General features: G+C 34.2%; 1 protein-coding gene across 10 annotated transcripts in view; it reads left to right on the top strand.

Annotated features, from left to right (window-relative positions):
• LOC128997759 (poly(rC)-binding protein 3-like) overlaps positions 1-27861 on the top strand; it is a 167884-nt gene that overhangs the window by 54624 nt on the left and 85399 nt on the right. For 6 of the 10 annotated variants that reach the window (XM_054423433.1, XM_054423432.1, XM_054423430.1 and 3 more), the window contains exon 1: positions 26636-26759. The exons of 2 other annotated variants lie outside the window; for them this stretch is intronic. The gene's annotated coding sequence lies outside the window, so the exon portion shown is untranslated. Of the gene's footprint in view, positions 1-26635; positions 26760-27861 lie in introns of those variants that run through there. 2 more of the 10 variants (XM_054423434.1, XM_054423429.1) reach the window with 1 other exon arrangement.

Raw genomic sequence — 27861 nt, 5'->3', positions numbered from 1 at the left:
CAGACAAATGGAAATTCGCTTAGTCTGCAGGTTTGCAGTGGCTGGAGTATTCAATATGAAGTATTTAAAACAGCAATTTATAGTTTACATAATGTCATATCATAATAGTTGTTTACCCATTTGATCCCAAATACAGATAAACCTAAATATTGGTACATTGATTTTTTGGCTCTAGGTATTTTTGTGAACTAAATAGGAAATCTACTATTTGACTAATTTAAGTAGTGTTTGATTTAAACTAGAGTATTCTTTGTTTATACTGCCAAAATGCTTTGAATTTAAATCTATGAATGTTTTTAACCTAATATAGTGACAAAGATAATGTTTCACATTAAGTTTAGTTTCAAATAAATGCATTCCTATAGAACGTCCCTGATGCGTACCATCTACAATTGAGGAATGTGGCTCGATTTACATCTTGTTAACAGTTATCCTCCTAACTGCATCTATTACTATAAAAGGTTGTACCAACTTTTAGGTAGTTGGTTTATAATCTTATTTAGGGCTTCTATTTAATCAATTGGAAGCTAAAGAACACTGTAAAGGATTTATTGATAGTGAGTAACAATGTACTGATCTTGTTCAGATCTAGAATTTGTACAAGAGTACATTAAGTAGCAGTCGGTTAGGAAGAGGGATGGAAGAGATGTTGCAGGTTGACAATGCAGTGGTGTATAGGATTAATAGGATACCATCTGATGGTATATCTATGAGGGCATTGGGGTAGGGAGAGCTTCTCTGACACCTTGTGACGAATTTGAGGAGAAAGTAACTCCGGTAAAATATCTGTTCAGCTTATAATTAGTAGGTGATACAGAACTAGAGAGTTGAGAAATTAAATCCTACAAAATATCAATTCGCTTAGCTCACCCACAACAGTGACTGATCCTACATAAAGTTGTCAGAACCTAGGTAAACCCAAACCGGATATTTATGGGTTCCTAAATACTAGGGTATTTATGACAGGGGGTAATTACAAGGGGCGTTTATTAGCTCGAGCTGGTTATCAGCAGATACACTTCCCACAAGAGAAATTTCAAGGAAGATGAAGATTAAGAAGATAGCTAACTATTCCATGAAGTAGACAATTCATTATACAGTACTTCCAAACTACTTGGAATTTAAAACAGAGAAAAGATTCGCCTAGCTTTAGACATAACATTTTAGTGACCATGCCAGTTGGAAACTGGAAGGTTTCTTATCTTTAGTCTCAAAAGACACATTCGGAATAGTAAGTGAAGGTGAATGCTGTTTTTGCCAGAACGGGGACGTAAGAAAACTCCAAACGCTCATACAAGAAAATGTTTTGCAGTAGTATCAAAAATGATGAAAGGTTTTGGGATACATTTGTCTGAGGCTAGGCTTTTGAGATGGGACTACAGTGGTTATAAGTATCAGTGCAGGTGATGGTAGGTGGTATTATCCAGAGGAGGAATGCTGGGTACTAGAAGCTGGATCTGCGTAGTAGGTGGCGTGGTCCAGAGGAGGAATGCTGGGTACTAGAAGCTGGATCTTCGTAGTAGCTGGTGTGATGCAGAGGAGGAATGCTGGGTACTGGAAGCTGGATCTGCGTAGTAGGTGGCGTGGTCCAGGGGAGGAATGCTGGGTACTTGAAGCTGGATCTTCGTAGTAGCTGGTTTGATCCAGAGGAGGAATGCTGGGTACTGGAAGCTGGATCTGCGTAGTAGGTGGCGTCGTCCAGGGGAGGGATGCTGGGTACTGGGGGCTGTGTAATTACTGTTTGTGGTACAGTATATACAAGTAACGGCGCAGGTGGTATAGTGGTGTAGCAGGTGGTGTAGGTGGTACGTGATGGTAGGTGACTTGGTCCAGGGGAGGGATGCTGGGTACTTGAGGCTGGATCTTCGTAGTAGCTGGTGTGTGTCAGGGCAGGAATGCTGGGTTCTAGAAGCTGGATCGTCGTAGTAGCTGGTGTGATCCAGAAGAGGAATGCTGTGTATTAGAACCTGAATATTCGTAGTAGGTGGCGTGGTCCAGTGGAGGGATGCTGGGTACTGGGGGCTGTGTAATTACTGTTTGTGGTACAGTATATACAAGTAACAGCACAGGTGGTATATTTTTAGGTGTAGCAGGTGGTGTAGGTGGTACGTGATGGTAGGTGACGTGGTCCAGGGGAGGGATGCTGGGTACTGGAGGCTGAGTTCTCTGATCAATACCCCGCTGTAGAACAGAGTGGGGCCATGCTGTCTACCAGCTTGTGCGCTGTTGCCGATTTTCCACCACCCTCTCCCGCCGTGTTGCCAACATCTCGTATTATGCAATACTGTATGCATCGGAATGTCCTGTCATTCCCCCCGTCCTCGTTCTCGTTTGACCTTGTTGTTTTTGAATGCCGATGATAAGTCCTTTCTTTTGATCTGAGAATGTTTGTCACTATTCGGGTTTGTTGTTGTAAAGTGTTTGTTTTTTTTAAAATCCAACTTTTATCGTGTTTAACTTTGCTGGACTATACGTAAAAAGTAAACTATGCCATACAATCGTATGAAAACAATTTAGGCATGTTTAATACAAAAATTAAAAATGTTAACCATTAAAAATAGTTTAGAGATAATATATTTAACATCAATTCGGTTAGGCAGCTTAGAAATTTTATCTTCCATTTTTGCTAACATTCAATTACAGTTGTCCTTGGAAAATTACTTCCCACTCAATTTTTATATAGATATTGAAAGTTGTACCTTTCAAGATTTCATTTAATAAAAACCTCTTAAGTGCATTTGGCTTGTATTTAAATTACCGCAAAATCATCAGTAATCATCTACAATCATCAGTACAAGCTAACTTTGTAAACACGATATTAGTTTTTCAATTGATAAGTAACCTAGAAGGAATTGGCCCACTTAAGATCTACAGCTGGTTTTGCATGAACACACTCCCCTCTTTCGAGATTTTACTTCTCATGCTAATCACGTAGGTTTATCGGATTCGAAGCACTGTTTGGGTACGAACTTTGGGAGGGGAGAGTCAGGTCGAACCCCCTCACGTTATCAATAAGGCATATTGGGCCATGCAAGGATATGGAGCTTCGCATCCATTACACTACAGTACCACATTAATATATCAATCCATTACAACTGTTCGTATTGTATAAGGACCTGGTATTGCATCAGTCCATAGTGACGATGATTGTAAGAATATCAGAGCATTGTGACATTGTGCATTGTGAGCATTGTAATACATTAGTCCATTGTGACGATGTTTACAAGTATCCAGTGACAGATTAGTCCGTTAAGACTATGCTTTATGATACATTAGTCCATCGTGACGATGTTTACAAGTACCTTTTAATACATCAGTCCATCAAGACTATGATTATGAGAATATAGGGATACACTAGTCCATTATGATGATGTTAACAAGTATCTGGTAATACATTAGTCCATTACGACCATGATAGTAAGAATATATTGATAACACCAGTCCATTGTGATAATATTTACAAGTATTTGGTGACCGCGTTTCAGCCATGAATAACAGTTTACGAGTAAATATTAACTTCTACGTAATATTCTATGGTTGATATGGAATTTTTATCGCTTCATTGATTTTAGACATCCAACGACGGCATCATTCTTGCGAAGAACGCCTGTGAGCAAGCCCTCATGGCCATGCATCTTACATCAATGGATTATTTTCCTCGATAACATGTAAAAGCATGAATAACAAACAATAAACTGACATTTTATGATCTAGAAGTTGATATTCAACACGTCAAATGTTAAAATACGGCTCCCCTGAAAAATGGTCAAAAATACAATTTTCAAACAACGTATCATTCGAGCCACGCATAGATACGCCCAAAACAATTCCGTCGAACTAGTGGCACCATTGGCATTCCCATAAGGCTGATATAACGGGTTTTTACATAACCTTTACTTACATACTTACTACCTCAAGTGGTTCTTTCCAAGTCGGTGCTTGGCTTCATCAACACTTTCCAGTAGGTTTTGTCCGTAGTATCCTCCTCGTCAAGTCCTTACTTCTTTATTTACCTCCAAACTTGGTTGTGCCATCTTGAATTGGACCTTCCTGATGGTCTTCTGCCTTCTGGAACGGATCTCAATGTGTTGTTTTTTAGTTTTCCTCAATACTCCCATTGTTCTCATTCCGACGTAACGTACCTAAAAATAACAGTTTTGTAACTGTTCAATTAAACTTTAAAATGACAAACTTAAGATAAAACCTACATATTGCGTTAGTCAGCCAATAGACTAAATGCATAGAAGACAAAAAACACATAGTAATACAACATACATAGAATCTTTATACGTCTACTACAGATTTCATAACAGCCTGGGATCGAAACTGGAAGACAGTTGCTTCAGACACCGTGATCCGCGCCACGACCATGTGTCTGAATTGCTTCTAGACCCCGTAACATAGTCAGACGTCAGCTGTGTTCCAGCCTGAAGCAGGCAGTTGATAGAAAATACCGAAACGTCCCGAAATACAACCCACCTTAAAAAAAATTAATACCGCCCCAAATTCGCATAACAGCCGACCTACCATCCTAACATGTCTTTTCTGACATCAAAAGAAATTTGTCAATGTTATAAAAGTTTACTTAGGTTAGGTTGGGTTCGGCTCAGTTAACTGTTATAGATACTTTAAAAATTAGGATACTTTTATGCTAAATTTAGGCTAATAATCGCGTCTTTTGCCGTACCGTTAGGGTTTTCGGCAACTGCGAATTTTGGGGTGAAAACGGCTTTTGCCCCATAAGTGCTTGAGGTAAAACGTGCTTGAAATTGTTTAATTAAGCCAAATAAACAAAAATGTAGTAAAAATTGCTTGAGTAGTTCAATTTTATAATTACAAAATATTTTTTTTTTTTTTTTTAAAGAAAATATACAGGAAACGTCACTAAGAAGTATAAACAAATATTGCCTCTTAGATCGAGAAGCTTCAGAGGGTAATGAGCAAACTAGAGTTCTTCTAGGACTCGGATCCTCGACAACGCATATTTATTCAATGCCCAAGTGTATTTTGTCACTGACTAAAATACATGTTGCTTAAACTGGGGTTGATTGTTATACTAATCTTAAACTGTTTTAAAGCATATTAGTAGGTAGCCAATATAACCGTTTTATCGAGTTGCGTTCGAAAGTTGACGAAATTATGAAATCGTGTACATCCCAAAATAGTTATTTAGATACACACAACAATTTTAGTTTGCTATTGTTTTTTGTTTGTTTGTTTTTTTTTTTAACTGCCGATTTATACATAATATATTTATAATAACCTTGCTCCAGTTATAAATACGGATTTATATAAGATATAAGAATTGTATATAAGAAATATACCAAAATAAAAAACAGAGCTACGACATATTCATGCATATTTTGTGTATTCTGCATGTGGTCAAAAGCTGTTGACAACAATATTTTAAAGTTGTAGAGCTGTGATGGCTGCCACGGTGCGCGTCAGAATGAAAACCATTACTAAAGATCCACGCTAGACTTCTCTTTGGTATAAAAGCTACTTGTAAAGGGTACTGAAAGTGAAACAGTTTACTTATACATCTAAGTACTTAAGCAAGGCAGATTTTATGCTCCGTGTTGTTTTTCCGGAGGAATAGTTTCTCTTATAATTATTATTACTTGTTTCGACAAAGACAGTTTCTGCCCCGCAGCAAAAAACACTAAATTGTAAATAGTCTAACTTATTCAATTGTCTCCGTAACCAATAACCGCACACAAACACTCCAATATACTAAAATATTTGTGGTTATTTTAAGTTCTATGAAATGGTGGAAAGAGAAATCGGGAAATTTTATGTGTTGAGGGTCAACAATGAGAAAAACCTATTTTTACCCCACTAAAACCTCCCAAAACACCCTCTTTCCATAGTCCGATTATGCTGGTTCGCGAAATCATTTAATTTTATCTCGCCTTACACCTTCAAGCCAAATTTTATCAAAATCGGACAAAAATTACTCAAGTTATCGCGTTCACTGACGTATATAATTATACAGGTGTCCCGGAACTCTCTACCAAAATTTTAGAGCATTGTTCCTAAGTTAGAAACATATGTAAATACCATATTTAAATTGTCCGGAAGTCTTTATTTACACAGCCACCATTTTGTTTTATCACTTATTCATTTTTTCCCAAAGAATGGTTTAACATACGAAATTGAAACTTTGCACAAACATTTATGACAACCAAACATAGCTAGAAAAAAATTATGAAGATTTTCCTAATTCATAAATCAAAATGGCGGCCATTTAAAAATTTGTTTCTTAAATAACTCTAAAACCGTTGATTTAAGAAAAGTTTTAAATGGCCGCCATTTTGTTTAGGGAAATTTGCTAAAGAATTAGTAGCAGAAAAAAAACAGTATAATTACATACACGAGAGTCCCTAAATGATAAATTAGTCAAGAAAAATATTCGTTATATTAAGAAAATTAAATTAAAATTTAAAATCAAGGATATGCTTGCTAAATAGTACACAAACAGTAATTGACATTCAATAAATCCTTTACATCTTTTATACTCTTAGCGATTTTAAACCATCTTTGTTCAGAAATACGTTTGGTATTTCAAGTCGCATTTATTAATATTTCGTTTGATAATAATGTTTAGGTACCTTTCGATTTTTCAAATCTTTCGAACTTGATCGAACAACAAATCTTGCAGACACTTATTTCATAGTAAGTATTTTCGTCGGAAGTTTGTTTAACATTTTTTTCGTCAAATAGAAGCTAACTAAGATTTTGTCTTTATCGACCAAAATCATATTCCCCCAAAACATCTTAATAAATTGCCCAGCTTTTGCAAGTCATTCCATGATTAAATGTTTTGCTTCTAGAGCTATGGTTAGTTGAAATCATACTCAAACAAAACATTTCTTAACAACAGGTAAACGCCAAAAGTTCAAACTTCTACGGTGGATCAAATAAGCGTATCTTTTAGCTTAGACTACATCAAACGTATACGTAGTGTAACAATGCACAACCTTTTTACGTAGGTTGTGATAAAAGTTCTGTTCAGAGTTTTATGATAGCAAAAAAGAACGTTTCACCACTAGGTCCTAAAGTGTCTTTTTGACATGAAGCTTAACTCGATAAAAATTAATTGATAAAGGTAGAAAGGCACTTTGGGTTCGTTTTACTGACTATTCTCATCACACGAAACCAATCTTTGAAATGACCAATTCTTGAAACTGAATCACAAAACAAAAGTTGTGAATATTGTTTTCATTTATAAATTAGCTTTTGAAATTTCTTTCAGCTTGTTTTACAAAAAAGTATAAACCAATTGTTTTAGTAGTTTGGAGAAAGTAAAACGCAATGCAATGTTTATTTATTTATTTATTTTGCTTCCAACGGTCCAAACAAACCAATTTACAATTATTTTTTTATAATGCTTACTCAATGTTCCTATAACTAAGGGTCAAGCCAAACATGCAAAGGGGCCTAAGATTCTACTTAATAGAGAGAACTTCAACAACAAACAACAAGAACAACAAACTAAAATCTGAGCAATGTTGACTAACAATGATAAATCCTTGGTATAATTAACATTGAATAAAAATGTGTAGCCAAAAAAGATAACAAAAATAATAACAACAACAACAACAAATAACAACAGCAGCAAATACAATAGCAACAATAATAAATAACAACAGGAACAAATAATGACAATAATATACAGGGTGATTCAAAAAGGACTTTACAACTTTGAAAATTCATATAAATCTAATTAAACAAGGTACAGAGCTGGTTTTGGTGTTGTTTTAAAGGAAAACACTTCAAGTTTTTTTACCTTAAACTAAAGATGTTCTATGTGACTTCCGTTGGATCTGGGGAAAATAATTATTTAGGTATGAAAAAATAGTGAAAACCGTTACAAATTTGAGAGAAATTTACAAAATTTTGAAAGTAGGGCGTTTTGTGACGGTGAAGGAGTGCGATTTGCGAAAAACGCATAACAGTGTCTTGTAGGAAATTTAACTCCGAACCTACGTTTTACCCTCAAATCTTTTCTAGCTCTTACTGTTTTCGAGCTATAGCCGTTTGAAAAAAACGTGTTTTGTCGTTTTTAGAGGTCCGCCATTTCGGATTTTTGGGGGGTTTAAAATTTTAAAATGTGACTTTTTGGGATTTTATGGGTGGTTTGGAACCAAGAACTACAAGTGTGCGAAATTTCAACTCCCTAGCACATCTAGGAGTGGGTGTGTCGCACTCCTTCACCGTCAAAAAACGCCCTACTTTTGTAATCCCTCTCAAATTTTTAATGGTTTTCACTATTTTTTCATACCTAAATAATTATTTTCCCCAAATCCAACGGAAGTCACATGGAACATCTTTAGTTTAAGGTAAAAAAACTTGAAGTGTTTTCCTTTAAAACAACACCAAAACCAGCTATGTACCTTGTTTAATAAGATTTATATGAATTTTCAAAGTTGTAAAGTCCTTTTTGAATCACCCTGTATAACAATAATAATACTACAATGTTCACTGTACAATGTACTGATGTTCACGAAAACTGAGTTCTAGTTTAAATATTTTTACAATTCGATTAGTCTAAATTTTTATAAAGTAGACTTTTTTATTCAACTATACAATTTAACATGATGATAACACAACACTATTTAAATAATGATTTGATGATAAATATTAAATTTCCCCAAATGTCAGCAGAACAATTATAAAAGGAATATGTACAGCTGATTAGCTTTTTTCCGTTGTAACACAATAACTTTAACTAGCCTGATTGACAATATACATGCATTAGACAAGTCAAATTTACTAAGACTAACTAATAGGCCTAACTAACTTATTAAATATACAATTTAAATTTGAATTCATTAGGAGTCGAGCAACAATGTGAGCGAGAGACTTTAGCAGCCTTTACCCGCGAGAAATGACTTTAAGTGCCTTTTAGAGCATTATATGACTACCGCTTTGTTTTCAGGTAGAAACATTTTGTTATAATCTACAAATAATTTTTAGGTAGATTTTTTAATGTTAGGTTGGGACGGGGAATGTTAGAACAGGGAAATAGCCTTCAATATTCTTATTCGTCTGGTAGAACCACATGTTTCGTGACAACTGCCACATCATCAGGTTCATACTCTTCTACGATTCGTCATACATTTAAAATATAAAAAAAAAAACACAAAACACACGTTGACATGAGACATTTATCAGAAAACTGTATATTAATTAGAATAACCGTCGTGGTTCGTGCACGCATTTGGTCGGGCCGGCGGCGCATTGAGTTGGCGTGTACATCGGAAGGTAAACTAGATCACCACAGAGGAAAGTACACTAAATCACCAAAAAGGAAAGTACACTAAATCACCACAAAGGGAGGTACGCTAGATCACCACAAAGGAAAGTCAAAAAGGAAAGTACACTAAATCACCACAAAGGAAAGTACACGAGATCACCAAAAAGCGAATTTACAACAAATAACCACAATTAAAGGTACACTAGTAATCACAACGGAAGGTACACTAGATCACCACAAGAAAATTAAACAACATGGGAGTCCGAGGAGTTGCCTCAAAGTGGTTCTCGCCATTTTTTAAAGGCAGGAAACAATGTGTTGAAATTCAATCCATAGATCACACCGGGCTACAAAGTAGATTTTAAGTCTTCAGAAACTCCTGTAACGAGAGGTGTGCCTCAGGGATCCGTTCTTGGCCCTGTGCTATTCCTCCTCCTCATAAATGACCCCCCCCCCCTCATGCATAACCCAAGGTAAACTGTACCTTTTTGCAGATGATACTTCCCTAGTATTATCCACCCCTTCCCTAGAGTCACTCGAGCAAATGGCATTCATAGAGGCAAATACCTTACTTTAGTGGTTTGATGATAACCGTCTGAAAACCAACACTGCAAAGACCCAGCTAATCAACTTTCGAGTCTCAAACCGGTCCAACATAGATCCGAATCTGTCTCATCTTCTTGATCTAACCTTCATTCATCCTGTACAGTCTGTTAAATTCTTAGGCATCCACTTAGACGAATGTTTAAACTTCAAATCTCATGTTGATTACGTGATCAAACGTGTAAGTACAGGTATTTTTTGTACTACGAATATTGGCCACAACAGTCTCGTCAGAAGTTCTTCTTTCTGTTTACTACGGCTTAATATTTCCATATCTAGTTTATGCTCTGCCTGGTTGGGGATATGAAAACAAGCATACCTCCTTTCTTTTTAAAATGCAAAAAAGGCTATTTTGTTATATTTTCTCTTTCCAGAAGACCATCTTGTAAGGAATCATTCAGGTCAGCTGCAATTTTGACTCTTCCCTCACTATACATCCTTGAGACCCTTTCATTTGTTAAAAAAAAAAAAAACATCAGTCATTATTTACCTCCTACATTAACTCCTCCTCAACATCCAAAGCTGGAGACTGATTTGCTCAGTAAAAAGCATAAAAGCATAAAAAGCATTTGCAAGTAAAAAGCTTACAAGAATATTGTAAATAAATAAATAAATAAAGCTGGAGACTGATTTGCTCAGGTTTAGGAGAAAACTTAAAAACATTTTGGTTGAAAATGCTTGCTACAGAGTCCGCGATTTTTCCACTGACATGTAGTCAGTGATTTCTGTCCTGTTAGATTTACTAGAAGGTCAAATTGTTTTAGTTAGTAGTTTTTTTTTTTTTTTTTTTATATTATCCTTTGTTAATTTCATTGTAAACTTGACTATTCCAATACAATGTAATTTGTAATTCTGGAAAAAAGAACTTATGACTTAGCTCAGGTACACCAAATAACCCTAACGGAAGGTACACTAGATCACTAAACAACTACTAAATCACTACTTGTGACAAAATGGCCACTCATTTGGGAAAATGTAACACAATGTATGTATTTTAATTGTAAGAAATTGAAGAATTGTAAGAAAGGAAATGTGATGAATACTCGGGAAGAATTCTATATCTACAAGGAACATTTTAAAAATATAAATAAACTCATTAATGAACAAGTGAATTTTGATTCTAGATGCACTTAAAGAAACTCATTGGCCGGCACTTCCGGTAGCCAATAGTATACAAGGGACGCCATTAAGATTCTTGCCATTCGCGTATCGGGGTCTGATGATGATTAGAGTGTCCAATCGAAATCGATCACCACTCACATGATCGTTTTCGTTTGGAAAAATACAACAAGTGATAGGTAACAAGAATAAACTATTTGAGAGAGAGAAAAAAACATAACAAAGGTGTGGCAGTGTAAATAACAAAGTAAACGAACAGTGATCATTGCAAGAACGTAAAAAAGGTAAAGGTAACGAACCAACCAAAACAACAATAGAAAACTCTTAAGTGGCGATAACAAAAGTATAATGGGTACAGTTTCTTAACTGGGCTATGCTAATATCGATTGAAACTATCGAATTGAAAATATTGATTAATAATCGATATTTTTAAATATATTTATTATCAAATTAAACTATCATAACCTAACCTAACCAACCAAACTTGCTGATGGTGAAAAACTCGCACGAAGGTTTACTAATCTAATCGATAGTTTCAATCGATATTAGCATAGCCCAGTTAAGAAACTGTACCCAGTATAATTTGAACAAGATAACAGGAACTATTCTGATATTGAAAACAAGGAATAAAATATTAACAAAATAGTTGTATCGATAGTAAAAAATAATAGTTACTCCCACCGCTACTGTTCTTAATCTTGATTGGATTTTGAAAAATAAAAGTATGGTGGTTAAGAAAAAAACATGTTACCTCAATTTAACATGCTGTGACCTAAAGGCCTTACGGATGTCGGATTTGAATTTGCGGTTAGAAGAATTTCAACAGTGGGAGAAGTAGCGAGGCTACGGAAAGTTGGAGTTGTTATTGCCAAAAGACAAACAAGACTGAGGTAACTTAGCCAATAACGGGAGTAGAACCCGCTTCTCTGCTATAGTGAGGCAACCAGAACACCCGAGTTTGATTTGGGTGGTCGAATCGTAGAGATGGATTAAAATAGGATTGGAGACGTATGAGTAATCTAAACAGTTCAGTGTTTAAACTGATCAAACACTTGCTTAATGAAGGTTATATCAAGACAAGAATCGTTTCTGTTAATGATTTCGTCATAAACAGTGTCAGCAATATGACACATACATAAATTGGATGTCTACTTCAGGATCATGTAGTCAATGTTATTATTTTATGAGTAAAATCACGAAGCATAGTATAACTTTTGACCCATAATATTCACAGCAACGGGAGCTATACCATTCTGTTTAGAGTTAAAAGGATTATAAAATACAAATTTTAATTCAAATCGTTTTGGCAGTGTTTGTGAAAATCTGATTTTTCAGTTATTTTATGGGGTTTTATAAAAAGACTCCATTAAAAAAAGAAGAAAACAATTTCTCATAGGCTAGATACTTTTAGTACATACATACAAAATTTCATCATAATCTGACCACAGGTGTAGTCATTAGCTCTGGGCACATCTATTCTCTCACACACACGTCTTTGAAACCCACTTTTTTTGGTTCAGAGGGACCCAAAACGGATATTTGCACCCACAGCTCCAACTAAAAAACGTTGACGAGAACAATAACATACTTTCTCCTCCTTTACATAGTATATTGAAAATGTAAAAAGTAACTATGGAAATTATATATTTAAAAATCAACGCGTGATATGTCAAATATGTTTTAAAATTTACGTTATTCGAAACACCAAGCTTTTAGTTGTTATAATCCAAGCTATTAATGGAATTTCATTGCCTAATGTCAGGTAAAACAATTAGTTGAAAAATTTGTTTCAAACTATCAGGATCATATTTTCCAATCAAGGAGATTAATTAAATTGGGTTACTTCATAATGATTTTCGTCTGGATCACGGTGTAAACATAAATAAAACGTGACAACACCTCAATACCTTGCGGTCCTGCAAATCCTCGCAGATTGCATGTTTCCACGCTCTTGTGGTGTTATCAGACTTAGATAAACAAACTTCTTCATAGTTTAAATGTTTACGTTTCAGAGAATTTGACAATAGGGAGTAAGCTACTGTATTACTGTATGTCTCACGGTAGGACTCGGGTCCGATCTACTTTTTGATTTGTATCCCTATAAAAACACACTATTTGTTGGAATTTATACGTATAAATTCGTTTGCTAGCATGATAACTCGAATAAAACATATGTTTTTGATGAAATCCGATACAAAAGTACCTACATTTATTCGAACGAATTCCCAAACCAGCATGATCGCACTATGGAACAGGGGCTATATGGGGGTTTTATGAGGTAAAAATTGGTTTCCTCATTCTCAACCCTCAAAATACAAGATGTGTTAGTTTCTTTCCATACCATTTCGTAGCGATAAAAAAACAAATGATTTAGTATGTCGAAGCGTTGTTGAACGATTAATGTTAACGAAAAAATTCCAAAACAATTTCAAAGTCCTTATGTTAATCTTATGGAGATAACGTAAACTATTGCAGTTTACTTTTTTATGGATGTTTTTTGATCAAATTTGCTACATTTATTTATTTCATACCAAGCTATTAACATTTAGATAAAAACACACTTTACCTACCACATTCGTGAAGCAGCAAACCTAAGTACTGTATTCACTAATTCTATTGTTATTAAGATGGGGAACAAATCTAACATGTTTAAGTGAATGTTTCAATGGAAATCTGTTTAGGCAAATTGATATTCACTTAGCTAGTAGGCTTACTTCGACGGGGGTATTATATTTAAATACAAGTACAAAATAATGAAATAAACATTAAGCCTACTAATAGTAAGAACACGATTACATGGACACAATACAATTGTATGTTGAGACTCAACCCTATTAGGGGTAATTTTAGTTATTCCATTTGGATTTTTATACATTTGTAGTTAAAACACGAATAATCAAACTAAACTTTGTTAAATAAAATATTTAAATATAATAATTGTATACAATATTTCAGATTGATGGCATACAACTCAAATTATTTCTCTATGCATTTGTTATTTGTTACATTTCATGTTAATCGGAATGATTTCTAATTTAGGGCTTTGATTTATAATATTGCCTTATGCTCGCATGATCTAAGTTGTAATAGATTGATTTATCACGTAGTATTGTACTATCTATACACCGTAATAGATTAATGTTGTGTATCACCTGGCGTTGTACTATCTACATACTCTAATGGATTGATGTATCACCAGTGTTGTATTGGATTGCAGCATCACTAGGTGCTGTACATCTATATACTGTTATTAATGTATCACCTAGTATTATAATATGTATTTAATTGTATTGGATTGACTTTCCACCTAGTGCTGAACTATCAATATTGTTGTAATGGGTTGATGCATTCTAGTGTTGTAATGGATTTACTTGCCACCTAGTGCTGAACTATCAATATTGTTGTAATGAATTGATGCATTCTAGTGTTGTAATGGATTGACTTTCCACCTAGTGCTGAACTATCAATATTGTTGTAATGGGTTGATGCATTCTAGTGTTGTAATGGACTGCCTTTCCACCTAGTGCTGAACTATCAATATTGTTGTAATAGGTTGATGCATTCTAGTGTTGTAATGGACTGACTTTCCACCTAGTGCTGAACTATCAATATTGTTTTAATGGGTTGATGCATTCTAGTGTTGTAATGGATTGCTTTTCCACCTAGTGCTGAACTATCAATATTGTTTTAATGGGTTGATGCATTCTAGTGTTGTAATGGATTGACTTTCCACCTAGTGCTGAACTATCAATATTGTTGTAATGGGTTGATGCATTCTAGTGTTGTAATGGATTGACTTTCCACCTAGTGCTGAACTATCAATATTGTTTTAATGGGTTGATGCATTCTAGTGTTGTAATGGATTGCCTTTCCACCTAGTGCTGAACTATCAATATTGTTGTAATGGGTTGATGCATTCTAGTGTTGTAATCGACTGACTTTCCACCTAGTGCTGAACAGTTTATATTGTTGTAATGCATCGACCCTCACATCATCCGATACAGAGAGCAACAAAATGACACATTGTCTTAACCGCTATTAATTGCATAATAATCTCCAACAAATGTAACAAGTACTGTACGGAGTATCTGTTGCCCTCAAAACACCATGAGTGGTACGTTCCGTCACAAAATTGAAGATACTTTCTGTTTGAGCCGCCTGGCATTCTCAAAATCCATGTAAATATTGAAACCATCTTTGAGTTGAGCCTACAGTAAGTATGGGCTTTTTAAATACCGGAAGCAATACGATTTTTATTTTTTATGCCTGATGATGACTGGCCAAAATCGATCGTGGTAATAAAATTGTTTATACATATTTACCGTAAAAATTTGAAGTCAGTATACACTATTAGAGATAGACGGTCAAGGATGAAAGCCTCAAGTATTTTAAGTATAAATAAGTACTTATACTTAAAATACTTGAGGTCTTCATCCTTGACCGTAAATGTAGAATGGATTGCGTCAACTCATATGAGTTCTTCAATAAAAACATATATTTACACTATCTACAATATATACAATAATTACATTTTACTGTGCCATGGCAGATATATTTTGGGCTAGGATCTGAAAATAGGCTCCTCAATGAGTTCTCCCAATGAATGTCCCAACGTATGTTTTTGTATCCGTACTATCTAATATTACTAAACCATCTATCTAGTGCTACAGGTTTTGAGTAATAACGATATGTTTTTACCACTTTTTATCCATCCGATAGAGTATCATCGAGTTTTCCACAAGCTTTGACATTCGCGAGCAAGTGAGGCGGGATAAACCTACGATACCGCGTCGGGTAGAAATTCTCACCTCGCTTTGAACGATGTTCATTTGTGTATAATATACGGGGTATTAGTGCCACTTCGCTGCTTAGCTATTCACCATTGTCTCTTAGAAGCATCGTTTTCATCCATCAAATTTGCTCTAAGATTATACAGTTGGTAAGTGGAGGTGTATCAACTGGAATGCAATATTCGGATTTTGTTGTAATATTGTGTGGTTTTACATAAATGTTTGTAACACAGTACGCCTAAGGGGTTTTAAACGTTGAATTTGTACCTGTATAATTTTATAGTTTATACATGAGTTGGGTCCAATTTTGGACTTGTGGCAAATCCTTATATATAATACGTGAAGGCGATTTCTACGAAACACTACTCCTCCGTTAATTAATATTGGACGGATTTTTACAAACGATTTGTCAAAATTAAGTATTTTTTGTGTAGACGCCCCCTTTCACTAATTCCTGTAATAAAAGTCCTTGGGCTTTGCCCCACAGGCCATCAAAACACCAATGTATTTCTTATGAAGAAAAGATTTTGTTTAATTATAGGCCTACAGACGAATAATTTGTATCAATTAATTACAGCTGTTCATAGTAAACACATGGTACACTCACGAGAGTTCTTTTTCAGTGTGAGTTCGTTTTCAGATTCGATAACTGGAGTGGAGTGATTGTTTACATTATCTTCGTGTTGACCCTTTAAGCATATCGGAAATTATGACTGTTATTCGTTTTGAAATAACACCTTTAATACTTTGCAATTGCTCGAATTCGAGCAACAGGTGCACTAGTGATAAATAATAATTTAAAAGTACGCTAAGTACGAGCAATTCTACTTAATTTATTAAGTGCCCCCAGTGTTAAAATACGATTGGAGGGAGGGTATGGAAATCCTCCCCAATCGGAGTTAATAAGTATTCTTGAGATAACATGAGACGCAACGAAATCTTGTACCATACTACTAGTATTTTATCTAATTCCCATATGGGGAAGAAGCTTATTCCTGCTTTGTTACCACCGTAGGTATTATTAAAGGGCTAATAAGACTAATTTACTTTTTTTATTTTTTTATCATCTTTTTGTGATCTTAAAGGCTTTTTAGATCTTCCATCATCAAAGATTTGCTTTTAAATTTAAATTTTAAACTGTCATTGTAATAATGCCTTAAAGTCTAACTAATTCTAAATTCGTAGTATTCTCTTATTTTATGTTTCCATTATTTTAAAATTGTTGTATTTTGCAAACCCTGTCGATTTTTGGAATTGGACAGGTCTAAAAACATTCTATTTTACTAAGTTTTATATTCATGATAACTCTGTGATTATTGTCTTGGACCTATTAACCTAAAATGTATTTGTTATAGACTTCAATTTATACATTGTAACATCCTTTTCAATTCGACTGCTCTGCAAGCAAAATGTTGTCTCCTTTAATACATTGTAAAATATGTCTACGTAATAAATCTTGGTCATTGATTCTTGATCTTGTGTAGCAGCCAAGGTAGCGTTGTGGGTTCGAACCTGTTGCCACCACTTAACACTTAACATACATGTCACACATTACACATTAACATTGTTGTTGTGTGTTCGCAGCATGACAACAACATGTTATATTGGTAAACATGTCATTCTTGTGGATTACCACTTGTTTTTCTTGTCAGACCTGATACCAATGAGGACGGGGAAATTCAATGCTGAAAGAGATCGTCAAACTCTTAAAACGGGTTGGCTATTAGCTTAAGCTTTTTTTATATAATTTTTCCACCTCAAAAGGTTTGTAAACTAGTTGGTAGGCTGTTTTATTTCTTTCCTGCACTGATTGGCCTTTTTTATAGTGGCTTGCCTAAAATCAACGTCAGTTTTTATAAGACTAAAAAATATATTAATACACAAAATTTAATAGGATTTTGCTCATTCTACAGTGACAGTTTTATGTGTTCATCACCGTAGTTTACACGATATTTTAAAGTAATAACACAAGACAAAAGTTTACCCGTTCTTAAATGACTCGCCTTGCAAATTAGTTCAAATGACTTAACATTAAAGCGATCCTTGACAGGCTTTTGTCCAAAATTGAATGAGGTCAAAATGTGTTTTAGTTTTCTGGTCATTATATAAATAAAAGCGAGTCAGGGGCGAGATTAAAAAAGTCGTTTACCGTCACCGGTGTCTTATTTATTTGGAACGATTCGCAAAGACATGAAATCTGGTGCAATTAATTTTGTAATGTTGGCAATGAGTACGTCATAGCTTTCAAAAAGTCTTGCTTTAAGTTCTCTCTCCCTCTCTTTACTCTCTTCCTCTTCAACCTCCTTCAAGTATTGTATGCATGTATGTGTATATAGTACATTACCAGATAAAGTGCAAATTCTTCTTTTCAACTTATATTTGTAAACTATTACTGATAACCTAATTGAATATTGTAATAATATTCTTTTACCCAAAATGTGGAATGTATATTGTAGATTTTACCATTGACCATAAAGGACACAGTACAAATTCAGATTCTAAGGGATATGTGTTTTCCGTTTTTTATGCTTCAATCTAACAATACTTGGTATTTTTGATAATGATGTTTTAAAACATACATGAGTTAGAATTGCAGAGTGTTTTCCCATATCTTATTCGACTCTTAAGTGATTTGAGAATGATAATTATGTAGTACACAAATGTTCCAGTGATATGTTTTGAACACTCTACTAAAGCCACTGAATCAATTAATATATCGTTTTGGACCAAGTTAATTTATACATGTGATACAAATTGAAATAGTTGATATGTAGTTTCTAAGTTTATCTGATTTAGAATTTTAATGAAATAGAAACGAATCTTTACAACAAGGGTTTAAATAATAGGTGACACATACGTGCTTAAATACATCATCTCACCTAATATTTAAACCCTTGTTGTAAAGATTCGTTTCTATTTTATTAAAATTCTAAATCAGATAAACCTAGAAAGTACATATCAACTTATAAAACTTATAACATGTAAAAAAACATGGTGAAATTAGCATTGCGAGTCGGTGGCACGATGCCCTGACAATCCAGGGTAGGGACGTCTTGGAATCGGTTTCCGGTGCGCCAACCCTTATTATGTTAAGTATGGTCCATCCTCATACTGGACCGACTCACCCATCGCTATGCTTGAAACTTCCCACGTACAGTTCCGAGCCCCATGTGATCGAGCAAACGCAAAGTTAACAATGGCCGTCAACCTATTTTGTTAAAATTACCACCGCCGCGGCAAACCTGCAGACGCTTGATTACATTTATACACAAATATTTCCTTAATCACGATGTATTAATTCCTTATTTAAATAACATTAGATTTAACAAACAGATGTATAGGTATGTTGTTATATAGTGTTTTTTTTTTCAAAACGTGTATAGTTTCGTAGAAAATAAAATGATTTTCGGAATTTGATTAAAATATATTAATAAACAACCTAACTCTAACCTAACCTAACTATGACAGTTTATTTCTACAGAAGAGACACATGACATGTACAGTTTTTTTTTAAATTTTCCCCGTAAATACTTAGCGCACAACGCTTCATTTTACCATTAGGTACTATTATTTGTATAAAGCATTACAAAATGGTTTTAAAAGAAATTACGAGTAATACGCTTAACCCCGCCGCAGCATACCTGCAGACTAAGCGAACTTCCATTTGCCTAATTGGATTTACACTAAAATGCCTCCTTAAAAATATCACATTTATTCCCTATTTAAATAGCATTAGTTTAACGAGTACTTAGCTTTGCTGCAACAGGGAAGGTAGAAAAACTCTTTGGTAATAAATCGGGCTACTTGACGTCAAGTAGCCCATAAAACCTCGTTCCCATAGTCTGAAATTATGGTTTGCAAACTTCTTTGAATGAAAGTAAGTTTACATTTGTGTACGCATCAAAACTATATTTAAGTAGATTAACATCCAACCTAAAATAACCACCTCTTTAGAAGGATATTTTTAAAAAGTTTTGATTGGATGATTCGATCAGTCTCTCTTTCAACATAATCAACTCGTGTTAACCTGATTTTGACAACATGCGAAGCAGAGTCAATCATATTACGGCCTGGATTACACCCTGATTCTATTCTAATCAACAATTCGATTTCCTCTATAAATTATAATACGATACGATGTAGCAAACATAACATGTATTAATCATGAACTCTGTGGGTTTTCTTTTAATCATTTCTTTTACATCTTTTACTCAGTGTTGGGGGTAGGGTACGGTCTTTCGGTATGAATCGCTTTCATTGCTATTTTACTATTCGAAACTCTTGTATCCCTTGCGAAAATGTTGGAAATAGTTTTTAAACTAAAAGAGTAGAATTTTTTCGATGATAATGATTGTATACATATTTATTTTGTATAAGAACTCATTGTCAATGTTTTAGACGCAGTATAACCGCGAGGCCGTAAATGTATAAATAATATTTAATAGTTTAAGACAACCATACAACACAAAAAAAAACCTATATAAAGTCAGAAAATAAGAAAATAATGCAATCATAACACAGCTACAACTATAAATTCCCCTGCCGCAACAAACCTGGGGATTACGCGAATTTATATTTACCTGGTTGGATTTCTGGTTGGTTAAATTTCCCTCAGATTTGTTAAATTTATTTGCTATTTAAATAACATTAGATTAATAACTAGGCCTACTTAGGTTTGTTGCAACAGGAAAGGTAATAAGGCGTGTTTAATGGAATATTAATGTGAAATCAACTTTGCCACATTTGATCAAAATATATATCCTTAAACAAGCAAGTTATAACAGTTGACTTTCCATCCACAAGAATAACATGAAAAGTTAAAATTTACAGTTTTGGCGAATTTCTCTATAGGGAAGTAGCTATTACCATAGGTAGCACGGGAAGATCTAGGCCCAGTGACCGATTTTCTTTTTAATTTTGATGAGGGCCAAAAACAGTGTACGTTCAAATTGTTAAATGTGTGTGTACCGTAAACGCGATAACTTGAGTAATTTTTGCCCGACTTTTATTAAACTTGGCTTCGGGATAAACTTGAGCGAGTTCGCGAACCGTCATGAACGGAACCATGGGAACGGGGGATTTTATAGGGTAAAAATTGTTTTTTTTTAATTTTTGACTCTCAAAACATGAGATTTCCTCTGAATTTGAATGTCTCTCTAAACCTTTTTGAAGAGCCGAAAAAACAAACAATTTAGTATATTGAAGTGTTTTTGTACGGTTATTGGTTACGGAAAATTAAAAAAAAAATTAAATTTAAAATTCCCAATTTATTCTAAAGGAGAATAAATAAACTGTTCTAGTTTGCTTTGTGTGAATATATTTTGATCAAACTTGTTAACTTTATTTATTTTATACTAAGCTATTAATATTTTTACTAAAACAAACTTTATTACCCACCCTATAGCAGCAAACCTTGGTACTCATTAAACCTAAACCTACTTAAATGGTTATATTTAATTGAAAACCAAACAAGGCTTCCAGCAAATTCGCTTAGTCTGCAGTTTTGCTGCGGCGGGGGAATTTTAAATGCAGTAACGTTAATGCACATAATGTCAAAAGACAATAAGTGTAGTTGATAAGTCGCCCCTGAAATTCCCTGAAGTGACAAATGTCGGGTGGATCAAGGTCCCGTTGTTTAGAAAGACTGAAGATTCATTGACTCACTCCAACTGTGAAATCTCCGGTGATGCGAAGCTTTCAGTCCCGAAAAAGACTCTTGAAAGGGCAAAGCAGACCGAGCCAGATACCAACTCCTGCTGAAAAATGTGCGTCGTGAGTGCTGCCAATATTGTTAAGGTCTAAAAACTCCAATAATTGCTTTCGGTTTAGTTTTTAAGTACTGGATAATTTTGTGGTATTGTAACCTTACAAGCAGATTGAAATTAGTGATGTGTTGTATGACACAGAGGGTGAATTTTTGACAAAAAACAGTATAGGTATACATAAAGAGTTAACAGAAAACTGACACATACTTCCTCCCATTAGCTTGACAAAAACTCTATTAATGGGTAAGCGGTGGCAGTAACTATAATATTTAATAGGTAATTTTGCAAAAAATACAATAATTTGAACCGCATTTACAGTATAGGGGGTTACACTTTTTTGTTTGGATTTAAAGGACTATAAAATATTTAATTGAATTTAAAAAGTGGTCAAGGTTTATTGAAATACGAACTTTTCGATATTTATCGGGTTTATGTGAATATAACCATTTAAATCAAACTGAAAAATAATGAAAAATAACCGCCTATAGATTGCCATGAACCCACATACCAAATTTCATTAAAATCGGACCACATGTCCATGGTCTGTATCTCTGTACACATCAAGACACATACATAAAGATATCACTTCGCAACCACTTTTTCAAGTTCAGGGGGCCCAAAACGGACATTTCCTCAAAAAAACTTAAACTCGAATATTTTGGAGAAAATAATAATTTCTCCATATACTTTGTATAGGAGGAGAAAGTCAAAATTAACATCTATGGAATGGCCAGAACATATAAAGGGTTAAACATTGTTAAATAAATTGAGTTCATTCCTAAGTCTTTCATCGAAACTCACTTTTTCTTCCATCGAAAATAAAACTGATATTACTCTAGACACGATACAAAAAGATATGAAAAGAACTCGAGCTACCCCAACCTACGTAGAAGCCGATAAAATAATGGTATGTTTGAAACACATCCTAGTATATTAAGAACATTAAAAGACCTTTTAGGACGTGAGCATTTAACAACAGTAAGGATTTTCGTGAACAGTCATTAAAAAAGAGGAACATCCGCAATAATCGCCAACGTGGTAAGCCTATTAATGCGTTAATTCAACACACACGCTTTTCTGTCTAAATTTATTCATTGCACAGTATTTACACAAATTTACTCAAAAACAGACTTAAACTCAAATTAATTCAAACAAAACGAGTTTTTTTTTCTTGTGGCACCGAAGTCTTCTAAACATCATCATATTATCACCTGCCGTTCCAGTTATCTCCATGTCTGGTGTTTATAAGGCCTCTCCATCTTCTTCTGCCCCTCCACATTCATTCTTCCTCTGCATACTGCCAATGCAACTCCTCTTGCTTCCACATCTCGTCTCACCTCTTCGATCCACCACTAGGTCTTCCTCCTGGTCTTCTTTCGTTGAAGCTCACTAACCTTTTGGGATTTTCTACCATTTTCCATTCTTCTTAAGTAGCAGAAACATCTCCATCTCGATTTATCTACTAGTTCTCTAAAACTCTCTTCAACATTTCCTCTTCTCAACTTTTCAGTCCTAATTCTATCCAATCATGTTATACCTTTAATACCTCTTATAAACTTCATTTCCTCCGCCTGCCCTACATGCCCTACCCTACTCCATTCCCTCTTGTAAAACATAGTAATTTAATAATACATTCAACAATAATCAGTAGTATCTTTTGTAATATTCTTTTATATATTGTACTGATGATAAAATAATACTACTGAAGTAAAGTGCTAAATAATACTACAATTCTGCTAATTAAACATTTCGTTGGCAAAGGCTGTATGTTGAGCAAGTTATTTAACTATTCTTTGAAATTATTATCAATATTTTTCTACCACAAAATTCGTTGGAACAATTTTTTTGAACGTGTATCATAAATGTATTGATTTGGTTGGTGCAATGATGCTAACGAAAAGGGTCTGGTAATAGGAATAGTCGTTGTGTTTATTGAACTGATAACAAGTGATGTGGTGTTTTTATATTTACCCGTTCCAATATTGTGGAAAAGTGATACTTAATCGTAGTACTTTTGCGTTTTAATAATATTCATTCATGTATATTTTTCATCCCGGAATCAATGAAACAATTTTTCAAAAGCTTGATTCCAATTTGTTCTTCGGAGAGAAATAAAGTTGTTAATTGAAAGTCGATTTGTTGTTTCCAATTTAGGTATTCGTGTATCATTGAATGTAGTTCACTATTTCTGGCTACAACTGGTTGATGCATCATTTTAACAGTTTTTAAAATCAAGTATACCTCACAACATGTCTAAGGTTATCAAACAACGTAGTCGAACCAAAACACACTTTCAATCGCTGCATTAAATTAACAATCTTGTAATAATATACAAGATAAAATCGTTTACAAAAGGTATTACCTTCATGATGAGATTTTAGAAGTTTTTTTGCAAAAAATAGTACCATGCAAATATTAATGATATCCAATTAATACAAGAGGATACCGAAAAATAAAACTTTGCGTCAATCCTTGACTTTTTTTTAGAAGGTTATCAGTGTTGCCCACTTATACCTTAATAGCATGTGCGTGAAACCTATCCAAGGGGTGAGCCACTACAGTAAAATAATTAACTGTATCGGTACATTTTAAGTGGCGAAAACGGGAAGCGAACCCAAAACATCATTGCCGAAGTTTCATTCCGCTACTTACCACAAAAATAATATATCAAATAAATATATATGTATGTAGGTTTTATTTTAAGTAAGACTAGTGGAACCCCGTCGAAATCGACGGTTAATCTTGAGGTTTTATGTAAATTCAGCTAACTACGATAGATAGAGTGAAGTCATTAAAATCTTAGTTAAATGAAGGGAGGATAGGCATAATAATAAGTATGACGATTGTGTTCCCTAAAAAACGTGATTGTTGAATTCGTTTAACACAATATTTTCTACCTTTTTATCGGCTTTAGGTTGCCCAAAAGGTTTTTTAGGAGTCTCTATAATTGTTTGTTCATGAGTTTGTTTCACGTCAAAGCCACTTTTCACTTACATGGGAGAATGAGTTCATATAATTAGTCTATCATGTTACGGAAAGAGTCAATATTTATTACTAACAACTAATTCCATCTGCTTTAGAAAAATCATTCAGATTGTATCGAGATTTATAAGTAAATCTTCATCTTTGGTCATAAAAATACAGAATTTTATCAGCATTTAAATAAGTTTTTTTGTATTTGATAAAAATATCTGATCCTCCAGATAGCAGTAACATTCTTACTTCGATCTAAGCAATTTTAATTCCTTCTCTTGCCACATCGACCCATGTATTTAATCATCCTGTTCTTACTTGATAATTCATTAACTTATGGGGTAGTTTTGCCTGGCCATATCGACCACATAAAGCTGTGCATGTTTTTCTTGGATGGAATGAACCATAATTGTAGGAAATTTGATCACAAATCTTGAACATTTGCGGAACCAAATCCATAACCTAGTCCAGCCTTGGTAACAAATTATACAAATGCGATGAGATGTGATGACACTGTTGTGTTTCCGAATGTTTTGTATGTAGTGAGGTTTAGATGCATTGTTCGACCTAGCTACATGTGTACATCAAAGTAAAAACCTGTAGGCCTACACATTTTTTTTTTTAAATAACTGAATTGACATTAGTTTACCTACTTCACCAAAACCATAGATGAAACATACTCCGTAGTTAGTCTATTCCAAAACTCGAACACAGCTCTCATTCTCAACGTAAGTTACTCATCTATGACACAATTTTAAACCCGATTATCGAAAACTTTCATACCAATAAATGAATTTCTGGTGTTCTTTCTTCAATTCAAAAATAAATGGTAATTGAAAGTAGGAAAAAAAGGCAAGTGCCAACCTTACAATATATATAAGCTAACCCGATAAGGAATAATTATATGTTCCTTTGAAAATGATATGTCACACTTATTTCATAATTTAAAATTTTCTAAGAGCAATAAAGCATAGATTTTTGAACAAAACATTTAAAACGTATCATAAATTCATCATTTTGTAGAAAATATAAAAAACTTACCATGCAGTGGAGAATCAATTTAAAATCATAAATAATAAAGTAAACATTTAATTTTGACAGTTTCAGTAGACCTTTGAATACAATTTTAATATTAACAGCTGGTTCATTAAAAGTACAGTAGTGTAAAATTATCCATATGGTCATAATGTAAACAAAATTGCTGGGTGACCTTTAAAGGCCTCTGGGGCAGATCCCCAAGGAAATTTACCTCGTTTCTCTTTTGAGGGCTCACCTACATCCCAATACCCTTCTTTAGACACCCCTACCAAGTTTCTACACCCAGCCGTTCTCTCAAATTAGCTGTGACAAAAACCCCGTTTTCCTCCATAAGAATAACATGGGATGGGACTTGAAAGGCCACTGGGGCAGAGCCCCGAGGGAATTTACCACGTTTCTCTTTTGAAGGCTCATCTACAGACCAAGACCTTTCTTTAGACACCCCTACCGAGTTTCTACGCCCAGCCGTTCTCTCAAAATAGGTATGACAAAGAAAAACAGTTTCAAATTAATATATAGATTTCAGACGAAGAAGACAAGTAGTAAAATCAATAATATCTGTGTAGTTGAGTGATTTTTCAGAAGAGGACCCCCACTATTTGAACTGTAGAATAACCGCAGTTTAGGTTTGGTGTTTTTGAGTTTTTGTAATTATTTATGTTCAGTAAATAAATAAAACGTGTGAGTAAAGATATAAACTAACCTAACCTAACCAAACCCAACCTAAACTGTGTTTATTTCACAGTTAAAAAAGTGGTGGTCCTCTTCTGAAAAAGACCCAATTCTTCTAACATAAGTACCGTTGCATAAGTGACCAGAGTTCGGTCCGCTCTTAAACAAGTCAATAGCATTTTAAAATCACAAATAAAATAAATAATTAATATATAAATGAAGATCATATGATAAATATCACATTTCCCTGTGGTTGGTCAAGAAAAGCACGTCTGGTGTAGGTACGACGACGGTAGAGGCTATTAAATCGCGCCTTGTTCCGATCCTCTATTAAAGCGTCATAAAACACAACGGGAGCTCGCGACGTGGGGGAGGGACAGACTGCGTGGCTGTGGGAAATTTCGTACGGCGGCAATGAGAGGAGGCGGTGGCAACACTGGTTGAGCTCAGTCGTCTATGAGCAGCGCCCTTGGTCGCACGCATATCAATATACTACCCTCTCCGTTCCCCCGGACCTCACCAACCCCCCATCAGTGTATGGTAAGTGCAATTGAGAATGTTAATACTTTTCACAAGCCTGATAGTGAGAACAGTTTATTTTCGTGTTTTTACGCTATTTTCTAAGTAATTTAGACTTTTTCGGAGTTCTTTAAAGTTCTAATATTTAAGATAAAATTTTAAAATTGTAAACATTTTTTATTTTTAACCAAAAAAGGGGTTTTGTGAATTATTTAATTATTTTGTCACTATTTCAAACAATAATTTTTTGCGCAGTGTGCTAACACAATTTTACAAAAAGTTCTGAATAATGAAATTTAGTAAATTTCATGATGGGGATATTCTATTAATTATTTCATAAACTTAGCTATGATATTGTGATTTTTGTTGTATACAAAGTAAATATAACAAATTTTTATTGATTATATCGTCAGACAGATTTATTCGCGGATTAGTCTAGCAACCACTTGTCAATAAAATTAAAGTCACGTATTTTGGGTGGGATTAAATTAAAACTGTAGAATGTGATTCTCAAAAAATTGTAAATTAAATGTTAAAACATAATCCACAAAGAAACCTTTTAACATATAATTCATTACACGGACTACCAAGATCTATTAAACGTAATACTAGAGTGTTTTAATGTTAGTAAATAAGTTGTAAAAAAGAGATGTGGCCGATTTTTAAGATAGAAGGTTAACAAAACTAAACAACTACCACCTTCAATTTATTTTTACTATCCTTTACCTATTTTAGTTTTTTAGGCAGTGTAAATAGCATCTTTTGCTTATTTACCATGTAACATTTCAAGAAAATAACACAATAACCCAGCATTCAAGAACATGTGGTGATATTACTACTGAGCCTAGCATGTTTCACTAATTAATTTTATGTCATTTGCCAACTCACATCTTGTAGAACTCACATAGGATAGAACTATTGATAGTTTAAGTTTAGAAAGTGACATGCATGACAAATTTTAATCTCCTATTATTTTGATTCGGGCGTGCGTATATACAGATATTTCTTATGCGACATGGATCAGCGAAATGTTCGACATAGGCATCGCTTGAATTGTACGGGTCCTATGAGGCACAATTCAAAGCAGAAGCCTGATTAACATTTGATTCACGCAATAAATTTT

This window comes from Macrosteles quadrilineatus, unplaced genomic scaffold (assembly GCF_028750875.1).
Source record: "Macrosteles quadrilineatus isolate MER2022 unplaced genomic scaffold, UCM_ALF_1.0 Scaffold_7__1_contigs__length_78375512, whole genome shotgun sequence".
Classification (NCBI taxonomy): Eukaryota; Metazoa; Arthropoda; class Insecta; order Hemiptera; family Cicadellidae; genus Macrosteles; species Macrosteles quadrilineatus.
The sequence above is the reverse complement of the archived record's forward strand: the minus strand, read 5'-3'. Positions and strand labels throughout refer to the sequence as shown.